This window comes from Dreissena polymorpha, chromosome 3 (assembly GCF_020536995.1).
Source record: "Dreissena polymorpha isolate Duluth1 chromosome 3, UMN_Dpol_1.0, whole genome shotgun sequence".
NCBI classification, from domain to species: domain Eukaryota; kingdom Metazoa; phylum Mollusca; class Bivalvia; order Myida; family Dreissenidae; genus Dreissena; species Dreissena polymorpha.
The window spans coordinates 102,257,776-102,282,243 of record NC_068357.1 but is presented as its reverse complement, the minus strand read 5'-3'; the positions used below and the strand labels follow the sequence as shown (position 1 = coordinate 102,282,243).

At 38.2% G+C, this 24,468-nt stretch overlaps 1 protein-coding gene across 1 annotated transcript in view; it reads left to right on the top strand.

Annotated features, from left to right (window-relative positions):
- The window catches only part of LOC127872916 (uncharacterized), a 320,943-nt gene that overhangs the window by 107,870 nt on the left and 188,605 nt on the right, over positions 1 to 24,468 (top strand). The window lies entirely within an intron of this gene.

The following is a 24,468-nucleotide window of genomic DNA, read 5'->3' as shown; positions in this document are numbered from 1 at the left end:
CCCTTTGACCTTGACCTTGAACTAAGGGTCCGCGTTTGGGTTTCAAAATCTGCGTTAGGGTTAAACAAAATGCTCATAACTTCTATGTCGCTTCAGATGTAACCTTCATATTTGGTAAGCATGTGTATATGGACAAGGCCTTTCCATACGCACACAATTTTTGACCACGTTGACTTGACCTTGACCTTGAACTAAGGGTCCGCGTAAAGGTTCAATATCAGCGTTTAGGTCTCGAAAGAATCTAATAACTTCTGTCAAAGCAATTTTCGGGGGCATATGTCATCCTATGGAGACAGCACTTCTTTATTCAGTTTTAACCATTTCTATAATTCTCAAACCATTTGAAGGAAAGTACAAAACACTGTTATTCATGTCAATGTAATCATTCTGATTCGTTGTGTTATTGACAATAATATTTGTATGTTTATTATATATTTTTCTCCAAATGATTGACGGTCAAATGTTGTTGTTTTTTTAGCTTCAACCATTTCTATAATTCTGAAAACAATTGAATAAAACTACAAAACAATGTTATTCATGTGAATGTTAATCATTCTGATTCGATGAGTTATTGCCCTTTAATGCCATAGGCACTATAAGGTATAATCTTTTAGGTTTCTGCACTCAGCAGCCACTAATTGAATTTGTATTAAAAAATGTAGAAGTGCCAAGATGCGCATATGGTCACATATGTACATACATACATACAAACATGCATGCATAGGTGCGTGCGTGCGTGCGTGCCTACATACATACATACATACATTCATACATACATACATACATACATACATACATACATACATACATACATACATACAAACACACACACACACACACACACACACACACACACACACACACACACACACACACACACACACACACACACAAACACACACACACACACACACACACACACACACACACATACATACATACATACATACATACATACATACTTACATACATACATACATACATACACACACACACACACACACATACATACATACATACATACATACATACTGGTCCTTTCAATGCCTATGTCAACAAATTTGCTGCCCAGTGTTTAGCTCACATAAGCTCTTGAGTACACATGGTGATATTCGATCGACCTGTGTCCGTTGTGAACCTTCGCCTTGTGAGCACTAGAGACCGCATTTCTTGTCCGATCTTCATGAAACTTTGTCAGGAAATTGGTCCAAATCATACCTCAACTGATTTCTAAACTGGTCATGTGGGGTCGAAAACAAGGTCACTTGGTCAACGAATAAAGACCTTGTGATGGTTTTATTTAAATTAGGACGAGTACGAAAATTGTCAAGATCGGTGGGGAAATATGGCTTTAAGGGGCAGGGGCAACTTTCTCTATATGTATAGTTTGTTTGAAACTGGTTCTGGTCCGTCAAAAACATGGCCACCATGGGTTCATTTTCTATATCTTTTTTGTAGTAAAAAAGCTTAAGAACACTTTTTTTGCCAATCATTATGAAACTTAGTCAGAAAATTGGTATTATTGATTTTTCAGACAAGTTCGATATTGGTACTGATAGGGGGGGGGGGGCGGAAATTGGCCGCCAGGGGATGGGGCAGTTTCTCTTTTTGTTTATAATGCAGACATGTGAAAACTCTAGAAGTTTCAATTTTAGCCCAATCTTCATGAACTTTGGTCAAAACGTTTGTTTCCTTGACACTTTTGAGTTGTAAAATAGTTCTGGTCAATCAGTATTAAAAACCATGTCTACCAGGGGGTCGGGCCATGTCTACCAGGGGGTCGGGCCATTTTTACCAGGGTTCGGGCCTTGTCTACCAGGGGGTCGGGAACCATGTCTACCAAGGGGTCGGGCCATGTCTACCAGGGGGTCGGGTAAACCATGTCTACCAGGGAGTAGGGCCATGTCTACCAGGGGGTCGGGTAAACCATGCCTACCAGGGGGTCGGGTAAACCATGTCTACCAGGGGGTCGGGTAAACCATGTCTACCAGGGGGTCGGGTAAACCATGTCTACCAGGGGGTCGGGTAAACCATGTCTACCAGGGGTCGGATAATTTTCTATATATGCTTATATTAAATACTTTGGAAGACCTTAACCTTGACTTGAAGTCAGCCTTTGTCATATAAATTTTCTAAATTCTTTGCACACGAGTTTAACTCGTCTTTCTTTTCATATCATTTTCTCAGGTGAGCGATTCAGGGCCTCTTGTTTGTGTTACTTGTTTTTGTTGTTTAAGGACATTTCCTTAACTTTAGTTCATTTGTCTTACTTTTTCTGAATAAATACTGAAGAACAGACTGAAACTTATAAGCTGTTATGTTGTTTTATAAAACATCTATTAAATTTGATATTTATAATTAGACATTTATAATTAAAATAATCAGCATCTATGCGAAGATTTGAAGCTCAACTTTTGTTAAATCTGAAATTAAATCGTATTTTAATGCTCCCCATTATAGTACATGCTTGATGCATCACTGCAGCTATTAAAGTGTAATCTTGAACGCGCTTTCCGGTCTTTTAAATGTAAGACGTTTAGTTGTCTCTAGTTGAAAAAGTGCATTTTTTTAGTGAGGAACTAATTTGCATTAAGCCGAATTAAATACCAAAACTAACCTACTTACATCGATGACGCGAAGAAATGAGTGTTTCAATCCTTATACATGTAATTACAATTATCAGTCTGCATGTGCATATGTTTTCAATGGTTTGGCAAAGAGACAATATAATTTTGGATTTATTCCTGCATGAATTTAGTAAGCACCTCCTTTTCGACTGTGTACATGTCGCACGTGGCATAATTAATCCAAGTAGTCCCACGCTCGATGCTCGATTTCATCGTGCGCTCCGTGGAGGCAGCTCGCCCAGTCAAATGATATACCATAGCCAATCAGAATAATGTACACTAGTGAAACATAGGGCAATTGTAATTATGTAATCAACTGCAAGAAAAATAAAATGCCATTAAAGTCAAGCGTAACTTTTTATATTCGCCGTGCATTTTTGTCGATTTACAATGATGACTGAACGTATAATTGGCTATCAAATGCATAATTCGCTTTCAATAACACATTAATAATCCGGTTGAGTATATATATATATACCCGGTAGGGTGGCATATAGCATAAAACTGTCCGTCAGTCAGTCTGTGCGTCCGTCCGTCCGAAAACTTAAATGGCCATTACTTTTTCAATATTGAACATAGCATCTTGATATGTGTCATACATGTGCATCTCATGGAGCTGAACATTTTAGTGGTGAAAAGTGAAGGTCAATGTCATCCTTCAAGGTCAAATGTCAAGTATATGGCGTCTGTCCGTCCGAAAACTTTAACATTCGCCATAACTTTTTCAATATTCAAGATAGCTACATGATATTTGGCATGCATGTGTATCTTAAGGAGCTGAACAATTTGAGTGGCACACGGTGAAGGTCAAGGTCATCCTTCAAGGTCAAATGCCAAATATATGGCGTCTATCCGTCCGTCCGAAAACTTTAACATTGGCCATATTTATTTCAATATTGAAGATAGCAACTTGATATTTTGCATGCATGTGTATCTCATAAAGCTGCACATTTTGAGTAGTGAAAGGTGAAGGTCAAGATCATCCTTCAAGGTCAAATGTCAAATATATGGCGTCTGTCAGTCCGTCAGAAAACTTAAACTTGTTATGCCCCTGAAGGGTGGCTTATAGTTTTCGAACTGTCAGTCTGTCTGTTCGTCTGTCAGTCCGTCCGTCCGTTCTTCCGTCCGTCCGAAAACTTTAAAATTGCCCATAACTTTTGCAATATTGAAGATATTTGGCATGCATGTGTATCTCATGGAGCTGCACATTTTGAGTGTTGACAAGTCAAGGTCATCCTTCAAGGTAAAGGGTCGAATTTTGCCATATTAAAGATAGCAACTCGATATTTGGCATGCATGCGTATCTCATGGAGATGCACATTTTGAGTGGTGAAATGTCAAGGTCATCCTTCAAGGTCAAAGGTAAAACCCGGCAAAGTAGGGGGCATTGTGTTTCACGAACACAATGCCCCAACTTTGCCGGGTTGAAGCCATTGACACAGCTGAGTAGGTGATTTCGCTTTAGTGAAAATTTTGACGAACGACGAAGATAGACCGATCACATTAACAAGTCCTGAAATTGATCTACAAATAGCCCAATTTTGTGTCACATTTTAATAATTTTCCATTTCCTCATAAACGAATCATTTGACCATTCAAAAAAAATTCAGATCGAATTGCAGAATGAACATTTATTTCAAACATGAACTATATACATGTACACTAGAGTTTCAGGAACAGAAAATCAAGTAAGAAAATACAAAATAAACATATCATATATTTGTGCCCGTGTAAATATTAAATATAAGATTTACAACAGTAATTTCGTTTAAAATATTGACGTTTGAAATGAAATGTTAATAAATCTTTTGAAAGAACCATATTTAGAAAGGAACATACCACAATTTACGAGGATTTCATAACTAAATGACCGCCATGTTTTCAAACAATAAGTGACGTTTCATTCATTCTTTTGCAATCTAACAATCAAATGAAGAACATGATTAATCTGTTTTTGCCAAGTTTGCAATGTCTTAAAATGTGTACAACAATATGAGTGAATTTATTTTAGCAAAGAAAAAAAAACATCGTTTAACTACTTCATGATCAATTCCAATAACAAGAATGCTAATTTTTTGTTGATCATCGATACATTGTAAATAAAATTCAAAACAAAACTTACTTGAACTAACTTAACGATTAAATTTGCAAAATATAACCACTTTTCTTTTTTAAGCATATATTTTTGCATATGCAATTAGTAACCATCCAATATTTCAGTCAAGGCCAAGAACAAAAAAGTCGCACTTTCAATCGATACAGGAGTTGGCAGTTGCTCCCGCTGCATGTCACACACATGTTCTAGGACGGGTATGAAGCCATCTTTACTTCCAAACTGCGGTTCCTTTACAAAGTATCTCTCTTGAATACGATCAATGGTTTCCAATTCGCAAGAAAGTCGAATTAAAAACTCTCGGGTTCCATACGCCTCAGGCTGGTAGTACTTTACCGTCGGTATCCCATTTGGTGCTTCCATGTGCCTTTGCTGCCGAATCCGATGAGAATTCCATAGATGGGTAAAATAGTTCAGACCATGTTGTATTAATGGTATAAAACAGAATCTCAAGCATTCTAAATGCACAGGATCATCAATCCGTAGCAAGCCGCTGTCTACCATATTCTTTAAATAGTTCCTCCAAAACACAGTACAACTGACTCTTAAATTTACCCAAAAACGTTCAATTCTTTGATTACCAGTGGATCTCCCAGTCATGTAACTGTTCATTCCAGACATGCAAACTCTGTCATTAAACCTACACGCTATTTGCATAGCCCGTACCTAAACGTTTTCTGTCCCTGCATCGTCACGAACCAGACGTGGAACGCGACCAATCCGTTTCACAAAGTTAACAAAGATGCCCGCAATAATTCGATGGTCATTATTCGAATACTAGTAACATGCCTCCAGCCATAACAAGAATCTGGAAAATCCATCAACCACCCCGTGTATAACAATTCCAAAAGTGGTTAGCGTAACATACCCATCAATGTGTATAGTAAAATTAGGGCCTTTATTGGTATAGACTGCGTCGCAGGCGAAGTGCAGACCTAAGAGCAACACCCTCAGGATCAATTACCTTCAATAACACCTTGTTGTTTCTTGGGTATCTTTGACATTTGTGATTGTGTTGACCAGTTTCCATATAGTTTTATAACCACATTCAGCCATCCCTCTTTTATATACTAAACGAATCGCTCGTATAACGTCCGGAAGAGGAGACGACGCGTTGCGTCTTTTTAGCCCTAACCTTCGCAGTATACGTTTCAGTTGACTCAAACTGAGAGCAGTGTTGTGTAGGAAAAGCAAGAATCCACATATACCCAGACGCGTATAGCCCTGTTTGTGATAACGCGAAATCCAAACATCCCTTTCTTGATTTGAAAGTACAGCTAACGATGAGTCAACATATATCAGTACCACTAAGACACAACTCTGCAATATAAAAAAGTTGTGAGTCGTTAAACACACGTTTTGCATGTATTAGTTAAAGAGAAATATCTTAATGAATCAATCGAGATTTAAGCTCTCTCAATGCTCATAAAACCCAACGAACACATCAATATGTATTGTTTGCAAACAGTGTATGTTATTTTTACGTTTATACCAAGCATTCCTGCTGTAAAAATGGACTGTCTGAGGTCTTGCGTGTTTCGAAAGAATATACCAGAAACTAAAATTCTGTTTGACGCCCGGAAGTCATTAACCAATGTTGCAATAATGTGATGATGTCAAAATTTTATGACGACATGATATGAAAAAGGTGTCATGGCGCAAAAAATAACTCATCTTGTCGACTAAAACTATGATGGCAAGTCATTTTCACAACAGCATGACGCCAAAATTTATGTAGATTTGTCGACTTAGATCATGTCGACCAAATATATTTTCGGGAAAAGCCGGACACATTTACGTCGAGACTTCAACTTAATGTCGTTATGACGAGTAAAATTAAGGTGGGAAAAGCTACAAAACTATGTCGACATACCATGTTTTTTCACAGTAAGTCGATATAAATTATTCCGGCATGACCACATTATTGGGTTGTACCATATACGTTTCCGTAGATATCATCGTAACAATGTCTTTATCTAATGAAATCGTACCTAGGTTGGTAAAATCGTATCTTCATTTTAATTGTTTGTTACTAGTTTATCACCAATACGGCATAGAGATTCATATATAATTAAAATAGAAAGCAATATGAGACAATAAGTATGCGCAGTTACCTCATTTACGAACAAAAAAAATGTTTTCCGGAATTTATGGTTTCTCTTTGTCATTTCAAATGTTGATATTTCTGATACTGTTTAATACTATTATCAATATGTGTTGACCACCTTACACCTATTTCTGTATATTGGGTACGAGATGACTTTGGATAGGTACCAGTTGACCAAAAAAACAGGTATAAGTTGACCAATATGGGTTTGAGATGACCACAGTACGGGTTGAAAAGTTACCTAACAGGCATCTTCAAACAGACACATTTTGGTGATGATTTTTTTTTATAGACTTAAATCGTAGATCGATCTTGTTTGTCTTTGCCTTTATAATGTGTAGCTCAGTGACCCAGTTAATGTTTACGGTTTGTAACTCGGGGGTCCTGGGTTCGATCCTCACATGCGGCGCTGATTTGTTCTCATGGGAGTTTCCTCTAACACGACTGCAGAGCCCTAGCCTAGTTCTTGTGAAACCAAGGAAGCATAAATAAGTGAATTTTTGCATTAATGTAAGTTAAATACACGGGCATAAACACCATACAAACAAACACATCAAGTTGTTAGTAGATGTAGGATAATGGGGGATGAAGATTTCCCATAAAGGTGGTACTTAGATGATCAAAGCAGATATTATTCTATCTCTGTGAAAAAAGTATAGAAACTTAGATCAGCAAGTGCAAAATTTGACTACATAACAGTTGTTAGCTATCGATTCTATCAGTATACTACATAATAGTGACTTGTTTTTCCAAATAAAAAATAATGTACATGAATACATTTGCAGACATGAGCCAACAGCAAAGAGCAGCTGCTCTTTTAAGGCAGGCAGCAGATTTGTTGAATGTCAACACAAGTGACAGGAGAACACAATGCAAGCACCTTCACCAGTAACATCTGTCAGTAGCACTTGGGCTGCGAAGGCAATTTTTGCACCCGACAGTAAAAGTAAAAGCAGGAGGAATGGACAAGCAAATACAGGAACTGTGGCAGTGTCAGCACTGGACTATTCTACCCAGGTGTAATCAGATAGGCATCACTAAAGAGGCCTTTGCTAGATATTTCGGAACTACAGTCTATACAACACTAATTCTTTTTTAATGTAAAGATTTAAATTTATTCATAATATTCATGCATATACATCTTATTTTACTGTGCAAACTTAAAGAAGTAATTTATTATTGAATACTTCCTAATTATTGTTAACAAGACCTTCCCCTGTACTTTCAATTTGTTCTGGAAACCCCCTACATAATTAATGATGAGGACAAATGCCTTTAGCAGCTAACTCTAAAAAGGTTATTGGTTTGAGTTCCATAGTTTAGGATATTTCAAACACTTTTGCATTGAAACGATAAATTCCCAAGTGTACCCGTCCTTTTTCCAATTGGGTAAAAATATTGCTGCAAAACAGAAAATCAGATTCCATAAGTACCGTATATACATAAACATGTGTATCGGTAAAACTGCTGGTATCAGTTATATAATTAAAATGTTTTTTTGCCCTTTAAGCCGAGGCCAATAACTATTATAAGTTATACAATTGCATATACTTAACGTTTCTTAATAAGGCCTAAGCCACTGCATAAGTCAAGCTAAATATTAAATGATTTAAACCTTAACAAGACAAATGTTTTGCATTTACTTCCTTGCTGTAAATGCCGCTCCTTGGTTACAACTAATGACCACCTGCTGACGGAGCTAGACGAGACCCGGGAGTGACACCAGTACAGAGGTGAATAAGCTCAACTGGAGCTACAAGCAGCCTAAGAAAACCCATGAGGAACCAGTCTAAATGACGTAGCTAGACGAGACCAAGGAGAGACACCAGTACAGAGGTGAATAAGCTAAACTGGAGCTACAAGCAGCCTAAGAAAACCCAAGAGGAACCAGTCTAAATGACGGAGCTAGACGAGACCCGAAGAGACACCAGTACAGAGGTGAATAAGCTCAACTGGAGCTACAAGCAGCCTAAGAAAACCCATGAAGAACCAGTCTAAATCACGGAGCTAGACGAGACCCGGGAGAGACACCAGTACAGAGGTGAATAAGCTCAACTGGAGCTACAAGCAGCATAAGAAAACCCATGAGGAACCAGTCTAAATGACGGAGCTAGACGAGACCCGGGAGAGACACCAGTACAGAGGTGAATAAGCTCAACTGGAGCTACAAGCAGCATAAGAAAACCCATGAAGAACCAGTTTAAATGACGGAGCTAGACGAGACCCGGGAGAAACACCAGTACAGAGGTGAATAAGCTCAACTGGAGCTACAAGCAGCCTAAGAAAACCCATGAAGAACCAGTCTAAATGACGGAGCTAGACGAGACCCGGGAGAGACACCAGTACAGAGGTGAATAAGCTCAACTTGAGCTACAAGCAGCCTAAGAATACCTATGAAGAACCAGTCTAAATGACGGAGCTAGACGAGACCCGGGAGTGACACCAGTACAGAGGTGAATAAGCTCAACTGGAGCAACAAGCAGCTTAAGAAAACCTATGAAGAACCAGTCTAAATGACGGAGCTAGACGAGACCCGGGAGTGACACCAGTACAGAGGTGAATAAGCTCAACTGGAGCAACAAGCAGCTTAAGAAAACCCATGGGGAACCAGTCTAAATGACGGAGCTAGACGAGACTCGGGAGAGACACCAGTACAGAGGTGAATAAGCTCAACTGGAGCTACAATCAGCCTAAGAAAACCCATGAAGAACCAGTCTAAATGACGGAGCTAGACGAGACCCGGGAGAGACACCAGTACAGAGGTGAATAAGCTTAACGGGAGCTACAAGCAGCCTAAGAAAACCCATGAAGAACCAGTCTAAATGACGGAGCTAGACGAGACCCGGGAGACACACCCGTACCGAGGTGAATAAGCTCAACTTGAGCTACAAGCAGCATAAGAAAACCCATGAAGAACCAGTCTAAATGACGGAGCTAGACGAGACCCGGGAGAGACACCCGTACAGAGGTGAATAAGCTCAATTTGAGCTACAAGCAGCCTAAGAAAACCCATGAAGAAACAGTCTAAATGACGGAGCTTGACGAGACCCGGGAGAGACACCAGTACAGAGGTGAATAAGCTCAACTTGAGGTACAAGCAGCCTAAGAAAACCCATGAAGAACCAGTCTAAATGACGGAGCTAGACGAGACCCGGGAGAGACACCAGTACAGAGGTGAATAAGCTCAACTTAAGCTACAAGCAGCCTAAGAATACCCATGAAGAACCAGTCTAAATGACGGAGCTAGACGAGATCCGGGAGTGATACCAGTACAGAGGTGAATAAGCTTAACTGGAGCTACAAGCAGCCTAAGAATACCCATGAAGAACCAGTCTAAATGACGGAGCTAGACGAGACCCGGGAGAGACACCAGTACAGAGGTGAATAAGCTCAATTGGAGCTACAAGCAGCATAAGAAAACCCATGAAGAACCAGTCTCAATGACGGAGCTAGACGAGACCCGGGAGAGACACCAGTACAGAGGTGAATAAGCTCAACTGGAGCTACAAGCAGCCTAAGAAAACCCATGAAGAACCAGTCTAAATGACGGAGCTAGACGAGACCCGGGAGTGACACCAGTACAGAGGTGAATAAGCTCAAGTGGAGCAACAAGCAGCCTAAGAAAACCCATGAAGAACCAGTCTAAATGACGGAGCTAGACGAGACCCGGGAGAGACACCAGTACAGAGGTGAATAAGCTCAAATGGAGCTACAAGCAGCCTAAGAAAACCCATGAAGAAACAGTCTAAATGACGGAGCTTGACGAGACCCGGGAGAGACACCAGTACAGAGGTGAATAAGCTCAATTTGAGCTACAAGCAGCCTAAGAAAACCCATGAAGAACCAGTCTAAATGACGGAGCTAGACGAGACCCGGGAGTGACACCAGTACAGAGGTGAATAAGCTCAACTTAAGCTACAAGCAGCCTAAGAATACCCATGAAGAACCAGTCTAAATGACGGAGCTAGACGAGACCCGGGAGAGACACCAGTACAGAGGTGAATAAGCTCAACTGGAGCAACAAGCAGCTTAAGAAAACCCATGGGGAACCAGTCTAAATGACGGAGCTAGACGAGACCCGGGAGAGACACCAGTACAGAGGTGAATAAGCTCAACTGGAGCTACAATCAGCCTAAGAAAACCCATGAAGAACCAGTCTAAATGACGGAGCTAGACGAGACCCGGGAGAGACACCAGTACAGAGGTGAATAAGCTCAACGGGAGCTACAAGCAGCCTAAGAAAACCCATGAAGAACCAGTCTAAATGACGGAGCTAGACGAGACCCGGGAGACACACCCGTACAGAGGTGACTAAGCTCAACTTGAGCTACAAGCAGCATAAGAAAACCCATGAAGAACCAGTCTAAATGACGGAGCTAGACGAGACCCGGGAGAGACACCCGTACAGAGGTGAATAAGCTCAATTTGAGCTACAAGCAGCCTAAGAAAACCCATGAAGAATCAGTCTAAACGACGGAGCTAGACGAGACCCGGGAAAGACACCAGTACAGAGGTGAATAAGCTCAACTTGAGGTACAAGCAGCCTAAGAAAACCCATGAAGAACCAGTCTAAATGACGGAGCTAGACAAAATCCGGGACTGACACCAGTAAAGAGGTGAATAAGCTCAACTGGAGCTACAAGCAGCCTAAGAATACCCATGAAGAACCAGTCTAAATGACGGAGCTAGACGAGACCCGGGAGAGACACCAGTACAGAGGTGAATAAGCTCAACTGGAGCTACAAGCAGCCTAATAAAACCCATGAGGAACCAGTCTAAATGACGGAGCTAGACGAGACCCGGGAGAGACACCAGTACAGAGGTGAATAAGCTCAACTGGAGCTACAAGCAGCCTAAGAAAACCCATGAGGAACCAGTCTAAATGTTCTGTTAATGATAATAGAGTGTGCTATGTCTTTTATTGCAAAGGATTGTTGCTTCTTTGTATCCAGTATCCGAAGTGGTATAATAGATCTGGTATTCAGTCAAATTGAGCCGCGTTATGGGGAAAATAACTTTTTGCATTTTTGTGAAGTGTCGTCCCAGATTAGCTTATGTGGTCCATACATTTGTGTGAAGTGTCGTCCCAGATTAGCTTATGTGGTCCTCACATTTGTGTGAAGTGTCGTCCCAGATTAGCTTATGTGGTCCACAAATTTGTGTGAATTGTCGTCCCAGATTAGCTTATGTGGTCCACACATTTGTGTGAAGTGTCGTCCCAGATTAGCTTATGTGGTCCACACATTTGTGTAAAGTGTCGTCCCGGATTAGCTTATGTGGTCCACACATTTGTGTGATGTGTCGTCCGAGATTAGCTTATGTGGTCCACACATGTGAAGTGTCGTCCCAGATAAGCTTATGTGGTCCACGCATTTGTGTGAAGTGTCGTCCCAGATTAGCTTATGTGGTCCACGCATTTGTGTGAAGTGTCGTCCCAGATTAGCTTATGTGGTCCACACATTTTGTGAAGTGTCGTCCCAGATTAGCTTATGTGGTCCACACATGTGAAGTGTCGTCCCAGATTAGCTTATGTGGTCCACGCATTTGTGTGAAGTGTCGTCCCAGATTAGCTTATGTGGCCCACGCATTTGTGTGAAGTGTCGTCCCAGATTAGCTTATGTGGTCCACGCATGTGAAGTGTCGTCCCAGATTAGCTTATGTGGTCCACGCATGCTAATCTGGGACACCACTTTCGGCATAGACTGGATTTTCTTATTGAAAATACTTTCTTTTAACGAAAAATCTCGTTAAACCAGAAAGTGTCTTCTTCCTTAATTAGCCTGTGCGGACCGAACAAGTTAATCTGCGACGACGCTTCAGGAACATGCATTAAACCCCATTTTCCAAGAGCAAGTGTCAATTGTACTAATGTCCTTTCAATATTCACATGTCCTTTATTTTAGGACCATTCTGTTGAAAGCTGAATATTCAGTCATAACAAAAAAGTGTCGTAAGATCTTTGTTAAGACAGGACCCTGAATTCTAGCATGTAATGAGGTTATGCGCTTTTCCACACTTGTTCTATGTCTTTTATAAGTAATAGGTGCACACTACCTGCAATATAATTTGCTACCAAAAATGAGTTAACATGAAAGATGTTAACATGTGTAAAAAGAACATTGGGCGAAGAAAATGACAGGTATTAATTTATTTGCGGATTTATTGCATTTATTTTGCACAAAAAATATATAACCATGATGTAGTATATGAAATTAACAAATATAAATCAGTTTATTTATTGTGCATGCAGGCATTTACATATAAGCAGACAGTAGTGCAACCTCACATGTATATGTTGGTTTTTAACTTAAATTGCATCAGTGTATAGATTGTTTTGAAAACAATTGTATGATCATGGTAAAGTTGCATATGTCTAGTCATAAGCAGTATGTGTGGGATGCACAAGGAACAGGACCAGAGGGATCATTTTGTGTTCAGATGATGCTTATGTAATGTGTGTCTCATCCTACTATATTTATTTAACTAGTATGCCATGTAATACATATATTTTCTAATAAACTTGTAAAAAGGGTTATTCAGTATTTAGGTTAATTTGACACGCTATTTCATGATGGATGGCTTCATCTACATTCATTACAAGACAAACAGCAACAACATAATTGAGCCTCGGTCTGGGAAAATGGGTTTTAATGCATGTGTGTCAAGTGTTAATCATGGCTAATCAGTGATGAACTTAACGCTTTAATGGAATTTTTCGAGAAAAAAGTCTCTGGCGGAAAGTGTTGTCCCTGATAAGCCTGTGCTGACGGTACAGGCTAATCTGAGAAAACATTTTGAGCAAATTTATTAATTCCCATTTTCCCAGAGCCAGACTTAAAAGGTTAAAGCAATGCCCCTTAAATTAAGGAATATATCCAATGCAGAGCAGAAATAGTGGTTTGCAATTTATTAAAAATCTAATAATTGTTTAAAAGCAAGATGCATTTATGTTTCCAAAACAAAAACACAATTGGCATTTCATGCAAAGGCTAAACACACTAGATGATAAATTAAACATGTATTTATTATAAACAATACCATACTAAAGAAGCACATACAGTTCTCACTATTCCATTCATAGCAATTTATATTAAATTCAACAACAACTACCATCAACAACATTTCCATTTGCATCTTTTGAAAGGTATATGTATTTCAAAATGCTTTTTCAAAACACAACCTATCACGCAAACAAAATGTTGACTTTTGAATTCAAGCGGGCACTGTCATGTACAGCTCTGTCTTAAAATGCACGTTTTTAGTTATCAAGATAGTAAATTACGGTACCTCTTCGACTCCTTCAAAATATTTTGGTACATACAAAATAAACACAAACTCATACTGATGTAACAACCGGTGACACACAGTATGATGTCTGGTTATCTGCTGCAACACCCTTTCTATTGTGTGAAAATTACATCAAAATATTATTTATCTTAAGATGTTTCTGGCAGAACAAAAGTTTGTTATAACAAAAAAAACATATTCCACTAGGTAAATATCAACATTACTATTTTAAGTTATATCTAAGGAAAGGTTATTGTTGTTTTTTTACAAAATAATTACCTCAAGCTTAAAAAGTATTGTATAATCTATATAAAAATTCATTTTAAATAATTTTTCAAATTTCTTGAATCATAAATTTACAATAGTTTTCTAATAAACGATCATTAATGTATTCACATGATTTTTAGTGTTTACAATTAGGAAATTATAATAGTACATAATGATGCTATTTATCATGTCTTCTGCTTGTTCTAATCTTGCAATAATTTAAAAGCAGGCGAAAAGTCTTTTCAACCAAACCCCTGATTAAGCATGATGCAGTACATCTGATGAGAAAGAGACCCATATGGTGTCGGTGACTTCACTGCCGTCACTGCGTTTTGAGCAAGACCCAGGTCCTACAATGTTGAAAATTAATGTTCATGAGCCGTGTCGTGCGAAATTGGTCTTGTAATCTAACTTCAACAGATGCGACCAGAAAAGCTCCAGACCAGCTTGCGCATATTCCTACCTGTCTGCCATAAAGTCACGCAAGGTTTCGTGGTCTCATAAGCGGACATTATGACTCCTTACCAGAGTATACGGATGGCAAAGGCATGTCTGCAGCACCGCGCTGATATGTCCTAAGACCCATTTTTGCATGAGCTTCTAAATAAATTTTTGCTTTAGACATTTTGTGTGATCAAAATCTCAAAGATAACATGCTGGTATATATTGTTTATAATTTGTTTGAAATGTGATACAATAAGAAGCACCTGTGGATTCTTCGCCATAATAAAACTACTAAAGGGAAATAAACCATAAAACTACAAGAAAATTCAAAATCAGAAGCACTAATAGTAGAGGAATCGTTCTTAAAATGATTAATGGCTAGTCTATAGATGCATTGTAACATTATTGTTTTCACAAGAATAGCTGGATGCTGATGTTCTGCTATTTGCAGTGGTATGCCTATTTAGGTGACCAGAGATCCTCACACAATGCCGCAATGTCATGATAAAACCTCATTAACTTTAGTAACAAAAACACATTCAAGATATGCACTCACGTTGGTCATAAAGGGTGTCCCGAATCCACCATTGTAGTGATTGCTGGATGGAGCCCCCTAAACGACACCAAGGAATTGGTGTAACATTTCAGAAGATCAACATCGCCCTGAACGCATGTTTAGAACCTTGGCAAGCAACATTGGACACAGTCCGGACCTGTAATAACACAGCAGATATATGGGTTTTTGATGGCATTCACACTTACGCGAGAACATGACTAATTTACTCATGTCTTCAAAGTCTTTTAGTCATGTTAAAGGGACAAAGAAACAATATTTGACTGGTTTACTCACTAAATGCACTTGCTCAAATTTTAACACATGTGGTATAGTTCCTCATTATTTCAGTCTAAAATAACAAATGAACTGAGTATACTCCACACAATAGGAACCATAAGCTTAAAATGTATGCTTCTTGACAGTTTGAATACTAATTTATAATCAGGAACTAGAAATGGCGCGGCAGAGGCCGACGCGTATCCCCACGCCGAATGTTTGACCTAGGTGTGCCCCAGGGTTGGTAATGGGGCCATGCATAGCTGAGATTGACCGTATTGTCATAAGAGAAGTTCATCATCAATTAGAAGTGAATTGGTGTAGAAATGAAGAAGTTATAGTAAAAGGCAATTTTGGGTGGGTGTGACATATGTGGGCAGGGCGCCCCAGGGTTGGTAATTGTGCCATGCATAGTTGAGATTGACCGTATTGTCATAAGAGAAGTTCAGTATCAATTTGAAGTGAATCGGTGTAGAAATGAAGAAATTATAGTAAAAGGCAATTTTGGGCGGGTGTGGTCTATGTGGGCGGGGCCCCAGGGTTGGTAATGGGGCCATGCATAGTTGAGATTGACCGTATTGTCATAAGAGAGGTTCAGTATCAATTTGAAGTGAATCGGTGTAGAAATGAAGAAATTATAGTAAAAGGCAATTTTGGGTGGGTGTGGTCTATGTGGGCGGGGCGCCCCAGGGTTGGTAATGGGGCCATGCATAGTTGAGATTGACTGTATTGTCATAAGAGAAGTTCAATATCAATTTGAAGTGAATCGGTGTAGAAATGAAGAAATTATAGTAAAGGCAATTTTGGGTGGGTGTGGTCTATGTGGGCGGGGCCCCAGGGTTGGTTATGGGGCCATGCATAGTTGAGATTGACCCTAATGTCATAAGAGAAGTTCAGTATCAATTTGAAGTGAATCCGTGTAGAAATGAAAAAATTATAGTAAATGGAATTTTTTGGTGGGTGTGGCCTATGTGGGCGGGCGCCCCAGGGTTGGGATTGGGGCCATGCATAGTTGAGATTGACCCTAATGTCATAACAAAAGTTCAGTATCAATTTGAAGTGAATCCGTGTAGAAATGAAAAAATTATAGTAAATGGAAATTTTTGGTGGGTGTGGCCTATGTGGGCGGGGCGTCCCAGGGTTGGGAATGGGGCCATGCATGGTTGAGATTGACCGTATTGTCATAAGAGAGGTCCAGTATCAATTTGAAGTGAATCGGTGCAGAAATAAAGAAGTAAATGTAAAATAACCTAAAAAAATGAGTGATAATTTCTGACGCGGCCCCACCCCAACCGCTATAACTTTTGACCCAGGGGTCAGATCAAAATTCCAAATAGTGCAGGGTCGCACATATGCTCATAGCTACCATGTGTGTAAGTTTCAAGGTTCTAGTGCTTTTAGTGTAGGAGGAGATAGTGGCCAGGACGGACGGACAGACAGACAGACAGACAGACGGACGGACGGACGGCGGAGATAACCACAATATCCCCACCTTTTTTTCAAAAAGCGTGGGGATAATTAGCCATACATCATTATATTTCACATAATTAGCCAGATAATATATTAATTGTGACATAAGTTCTTCAAACTTATACTAATCAATCTCTCTTCTGCCACCTGGATACCTATCCAGTAGGCCCTGGTTAGGTATCCAGGTGCAGACTGTGCTTCATATATGCCTTTAAAACTCGAAAAAGTGGTTGGCAGTAAGCAGAGATAAAAAATGTTGTCTCGCTCATCACGGAATTTGAACCAAAAACTTTCGTTTCCCGAGGCAGAGGCAATTTCCGTGGACCATCGTTCTACCCAAGCAATTGATCTAGTTGTATAGTGATAAGGATCTTCCCCCATCACCAATGAGAGGATCGCAATATAACTGAACCACACTTAACATTAAAACCTCTTCAGCTTGAGTCAATTAATCCATCGTTCTTTGGTTGTCTATGCATTGTGCTTTATGCAGCAACCTACGGCGACACAGATCTTTCATTTGCATTACTTGCTACTCGTCACTGAAAAGAAACTGATAAAGATAGAATGTTACACACAAAAAAAATCATACAGCTACAACTCTATATGTGTATAGAGATTTAATGTTATTTTCAACATTTATTTTCAGCTATATTGCAGCATCAGTACATTAAGTCACGATCCCTGAATTGCAAACCACTACTAGGCTAGGGAAGTGTTTCTTGACCAGGAACATTCCCTAATAACCACAATTCTATGCAAAACAAAATATGCTTATTCAAGAGCATACCATTTATGCAAACAAAGTGAATTGAGAATAAATAAATTAGCCTCATTCTGGGAAAACACAGCTTAATGCATGTGCGTAATGTCTGCCCAGATTAGCTTGCGCAGTCTGCACAGGCTAATTAAGGTGACACTTCCCGCTTTTATGTTTTTTTCGTTTAAAGGAGGTCTTTTCTTACAAATTTTCATTAGGCGGAAAGTGTCGTTCCTGATTAGCCTCATTAATCTGGGACAACACTTTACGCACTTGACCAAGTTTTCTCATAACAATATAAATGTGTGGCCATAACAAAGTGATATGTTACTGCATTATCAAATGTTAAATATTGCATTTGTAGATTTACTTATTGACTATTAATTCTGGCAATTATTATGAATTAATATAAATAGGTGTGTCCTAAAAAGCCAAAGCATTAAAGAAAAATGATAAAGGAAATCATTTATTAAATAGAGTGTTACAATTGTGAAATAAATTCTCCAAATTTATACTATCACTCTCTATTCTGCCACCTGGATACCTAACCAGAAGGCCTACTTGTGTCTGCTGTTGATTGATGCATTGTGGTTCAATGATGTTACTCTTGACCACCAATCCAAAAGTCTAAGAATCAAATCCCGGTCAGGGCAGTGGGTTTTTAAGATTTCCATGTTTCCAACCAAACTAGAGGTGAGCTTTTATGAAACCCAGATGGTAACCCATGTATCTATGCTTTACACAGAGCATGATCAAGAACCAACAAAGTTCATAGACATTTCATAGAAAGAGCTAGGGTATCGCACCCTGATATCAATTTGTGACTCTTATCTATATATGCCATTTTATGTTGATCTTAATATATATCTGTGCTACATACCGGTAGCTGTCTGTAACAATTGAAAATGGTGTTGGCAGTAATTAGAGATAAATAGGCTGCCCCGCTCTTCACGGGACTCGAACCAATAACTTTCGTATCCCGAGGCTATATCCCTGGACCACCGTCCTACCCAAGTTGTTTAGGCTAGAGACCTACCTCTATCACTAATGAGCCAGGACATCGCAATATAAATGAACTACTGACGCGATGTGAAAGCCACACCAAATCAAATCCCATGCGATATATTTTACAACAGAGACACGTTAAGCTTTTAAGTTCCTGTTATAGTGTTAAAAAATCACAAAAAGTAGAACTTACCTGGGCATCATTTTTCTCAAAGCGATTACTATAGGAGTAAAGTGTCGAGAGAGTGATTTTAAACATACCAAGCAAAACAACAGGCATGATGAAGACGGGTAAGTTTTTTACACTTCTCCGCCTTTTACGGAGGATTCCAGAGATAGTTTATATATCACGATTGATACCGATAATTTTGATTTTGATGTTGAGAGTGATCTCCCGGCAATAGTAATTTACGCTCTCATTTGCGCTGGAATTAGGTTTTTAATACTGGTTCCCCTTTTTGTAACGTGTACTATTTATAATGGCGGTGTATGCAAAACCGAAGAGACTAATTCTAAATCAGAGACGCACTAGCAATCGACTTAAGAAGTAATATAGATCCACAAAGATATTAACAGCTAGTTAAATTCAGTAGCAACATAGCCAAATGCGCATAGTAAAACAAAGAACGCCGTTAAAATTAGCACTAATACAAATTCCAAAAGTTGAACTGCAGTTGCCAATAACACACACGCGAAGTAAATACATATATATGAAGTAATTATATATTTATCATTACGTGACAATCGGGTGGAGTGCTTGCACAGCAAATGTAACCAGGCAAAATGCAACTATCAAGTATCAGAAAGCATTGACAGTAGTTAGTCATTTAAGGTTCATGGGGGGGGGGGATAAAATTCATTAAAAATTCGCTTTGGTTTTTCTTCATTCAATGTGGTACAATATGGTCAAACTATATATCATTTTAAAGCTAAAGACGGATAGAATAACATAAACACATTGACATTCAATATTTGTGTGCTTTATTCATATTTTGGTTTAAAACCAATACATTTTTACACTAATTTACAAAATCTCAATCTAAAGTTAGGAAGGATATGCACTACCTTAAGTTGAATAAATACAAAGCTATATACATATACAAGGTCAAGTTAGCAACATTTCACAGAAAATTATTGTCATAAAACAACAAATGAGTTTTTATTCAACTGCCTATTTTGGATAAATTTCCTAAACAAAGTTCTAAAAATAACTAAAACGTAACTTCTTTTTAAAAATCCAGGTATGGTGGATAGTAAGAGTCACAATTCTTCTTCAAAGGCTTAACAATTTTGTTATTTACCTCTCAACCAAATTGCAAATTTAAACCATCTAAAATTGAAATAGATTGCAGACGACATATAAAATTGTAAAGAATTATAAAGAAATTGGCAAACCGATTGATTTTATATTTCGATTACTTCTACCCATTTTGAAAGCGTGGCCCTCGCTGTGCTCCGTAGAAAAACGTGCAAAACAAATCGGTCGAAACCACGTGCAGTTGTGAGAAAACCGGGTATGTGTATACACATACCTGAGAAAACACAAACATATTTTGACAGTTGGTTCGCAACTAGTAAAACAACTATTAACATTAATCAGCAAGAGATCGCACTCAATAACAGAAATGACCACGTAGAGATATCATCACTTACCCTATTTCAAATATTTTCCAGCTGAAAATTGTCCCCCACACGTCTTTTTTAGTTTATTTGTATTGTTTTTTCTGGAGCCGAAGTGCATCTCACAGAATATCCATCTAACTTCCGTTGTTTTCACTTTCGTTATTAAAAACTTTGTTTAAAAGAATTATTTCTCCTTTTAGATTGTTAAAGCGATGTGTTATTATATATTATCAATAGAATAGTATACCGTGATGAATTTAACGGAGTTACGTATCGATCTTTCTGTCAGTCTGTAAGCGTACTATTTTATGCGCAATAATATAAGTATGGTGATTCGACAACAATTGTAAACATTGGTGAAATGCTTCTTACATAGTTATTCTTTTGAGTGTTTATGAGGTCTGATCGTGCAGTTTGCAAACATCAACGGAAAGATTACAATCCAATGCATTTGTCATCGTCAACCGTTTGGAATGTCAATTAGGCGATGAGTTAGTTTTTAGCATGTTTCTTTCTATGTTATGAATTTACAAATGGCTGCCCCCATGGTGATGAAATGACATGTGTTCGAGTTTTGATATTTCTAGATATGTAAACTTGTTTTACTATTTAAGCGTAACTTGCCCTCGTCAATGTCGATATTATTCACTAGTTATATAATTTTCCGCCGAAATACGTGGAATAAACATGATTCAGATTTTTGAAAATAATGTATATTTTAGTGTTAAAATCGCTTTGTATTTTGATTGATTTTGTGGATGGTATGATACGTTGATGTACAAAATTGGTAGCAGTTTGAAGGAAAAACATATATGTATACATTTTCAATGTGGCACTCTTCCTTTAGTCAAATTTGAGTTCAATGCTTGGGGTCCCACATTTTTCAAAATGAAGCCTCTACATGAACCTTAACAGCATGCATGCACTGGTGGAAATTCCCATCCATATTATAAACATTCACCACACACGAGTACGCAGCCATAGCATGATACCACAATACCAGTATGACTGATATCTATTTGCAGATACCACAATACCAGTATGACTGATACCTATTTGCAGATACCACAATACCAGTATGACTGATATCTGCTCGCATACTTTACTAATACATCTTTGTCTGCGATCGCCGGACAATAACCGTGCGTTGATCATCCGGTCTTTTTTTATATCTCAACTCGATTTCTTCCCGTCCCCGACGGCGGGTAAATTTATAAGTGAGACTTAAAATTAATCCGGATGCCGCACGATGCTACAAAATTAACCGTTATCCCCGGCCGGGCGCCAGCTCGATGAGCGAAAAATAAGTCGCCCGCTGATCGGACGGTAATCGGTCTCTATATGTGACTAAGGTATTAACCTGTGTCACTCATCGTACGGCGGAAGGCTTCGACGTGTCCAGTCTTCACGATGCCTTAAGATCGGACACATCGGCCGGTGACCGGATTATTTGTAACTGAGGCATTAGTTATTACGTTATTGCACTAAAATTCTAACCGTGTCTTACGGCACATTCGAGCAGGGCAGCATCCCCCTAGTCTGGTCAGAAGTCTGGTCAAAAGCAACTTTGTCAGCTATAAAGTCACGCAAGGGTTGGTGGTCTCAATAGCATGGTAGTTCCTAACCAGACTGTGCATGTACGCAGTATCGTTTGTAGCGGTCCACGAGGAATAAGACCAGTTTTCGGATGCGACGCCTTGCATCATAAGAAGTTCAACAAGAAATAGGAATACAATAACGAATTTCATTTGTTTAACTTGTTTAAAGACAAGAGTATTTAATAAATTAGCTGATCGAAAGCTTAATAAATTAAGAAGAAGAATATGCATTTCATAAAATACATAATACCGGTCAACTACAGAAGTAAAAATGTAGTAATATTTCTTATGATTTGGGAAAGGGAAACAAAAAATGCCTATGTATTTTCAAACTGAGATTAAAGCTGTCAAATGATAAAGTCGTCTTTTGTATTAAACAGACACCAAATATATAGCGCAGAAAAGAGACGCTACACCCGTTGCATTATTAAAATATAATATCTACAATTCCGCCTACTTCCTCTGGATAACATGAAAATTTGTTGATCTGGTTTTAAAACGCATTTAGGGATTATTTATAGTGTATTACCTTCTATCAAATATTGAACGTTAACGGCATGAACATCGGATATAAGCTATAAATATTCAATACCTGATTTATTTAAGAACGAAGATTTGAATACTTTACTCGCTATCTCTGGCATTTTTGTTTAATTCAAATAACCGCAAATGCAAATAAGAAAATACATGCTGTTTTTAAATATTCAGTAGATTAAGATTTTTCTTTCGTCTTTAAAATGCAGATTTACACAAATGCGACACAAAATAATAACGACTTGCCTTACTAGTGGCATCAACATAGATGGTGTTCACTTTGAATTTATACCTTTTTGAGTAATACAAATTTATCAATGTGTTTAGGGTAAAGAACGACAGATACTACCAGCGACCTTTAATAGCGTACCCAAAATTATAACGTAACTCGTAACCAAGTTTACACTGTTCATATGTTATTCTATTTTCCATCGAATTTCGTGGTGACCGAACTTGACAGTTAGAAATAACAGAGTTTCAATGTAATTGCAGTAAAACGGAGTAAAGTATTATTATCGAAGTAAATATAATTTAAGCGTTGCATTGATTAAAAAACGCTGCCGAATGTGGTCTTGAATTAAAGTCAGACACGAGACGTGAAGTAAACTAGTATCGGGTTACCTTCGAACTATTTAAATCACTGGCTTTGGACAACTGCCAAACACAAAGTTATATAGCACAGAAAAATCGGTAGGTATCTTTTTTATGTTGACCGTGAGGATTAAATGACGAACCTTGCGATGTTTAACTATGACAAGTTTATCATCCACCGGAGAAATACTACTGGGCGAATCAAATTAAGGTTACTGTTATACTAACGATACGACAGAAAATCAATTTGTCCGCACTCTGAGTATGTAATTAGTTTATACTATCTAATCATCAATATCTCGCAACGCTGACAAATGGACAGTGTTTTGGTTTTTATTCGCTAAATGAACGTTGTTTAAATAAAGTGTTTTTGTAGTTGTAGTTGAGTTTGGGTTAATCTCTCTGAAATTTACTGTTTACTGTTTGGTTTGATTTTGCTTGTTTTTGAATAGTTCATTCGATATAAAGCAATAAAAGCACTGAAAACATGTTCTCTGTCGCTGTCTGAAAACGTTAAGTTTTATCGAGCTCCTTATTTAGACTTCATTATTGTTCTTATAAAAGGTTTTTAGTATTATTTTTCCCCTTTGAGAATTCATTCTGAACTAAGTACAATATGTTATGCTACTGGTTTTGTCTGCTTATCACCTTTAATGATTTTCTTGTCAATATAATTGATTTTGTGCCAAAATTGTTAAACGTATCTTAACAGAGGTAAATATTAAAATGTCAAACATGTTAACAGTGATCTTGTTGACCATGTTCGAATTTCGATTTTCAAGTCCACTCTGCTTTTTACACTTTAAGTCAGTGATAATCATTGAACTTCCATTTTTGTTGAAAGAACAAACATATAAAAATACAATATTTATAATAATTCCAGGTTTAACAGTCCGCAGTTGGGTTCGAATCCACGACCTCATGTATTACTGGACAGGCACTATGACCACTGAGTTATTAAGCCTTTGCTTAAGGCCACAATCTAGTATATATTATATTTATTTATATTGTTCAAACAATGTCCCGATCTGAATTCAAAAGAAAATAAATAATGGGCGCTGGGTTTATTCATGTACATCCCAATTTGAAATATGCGAAAATTGGTATGTCGTCTTACATTCATGTTTGATTACAGTTTAATAAACAATGTTAGAAATGTAATTTTGAATGATTAACTTAATCAGCGATACTGCAGTAAAATTGAAAATTC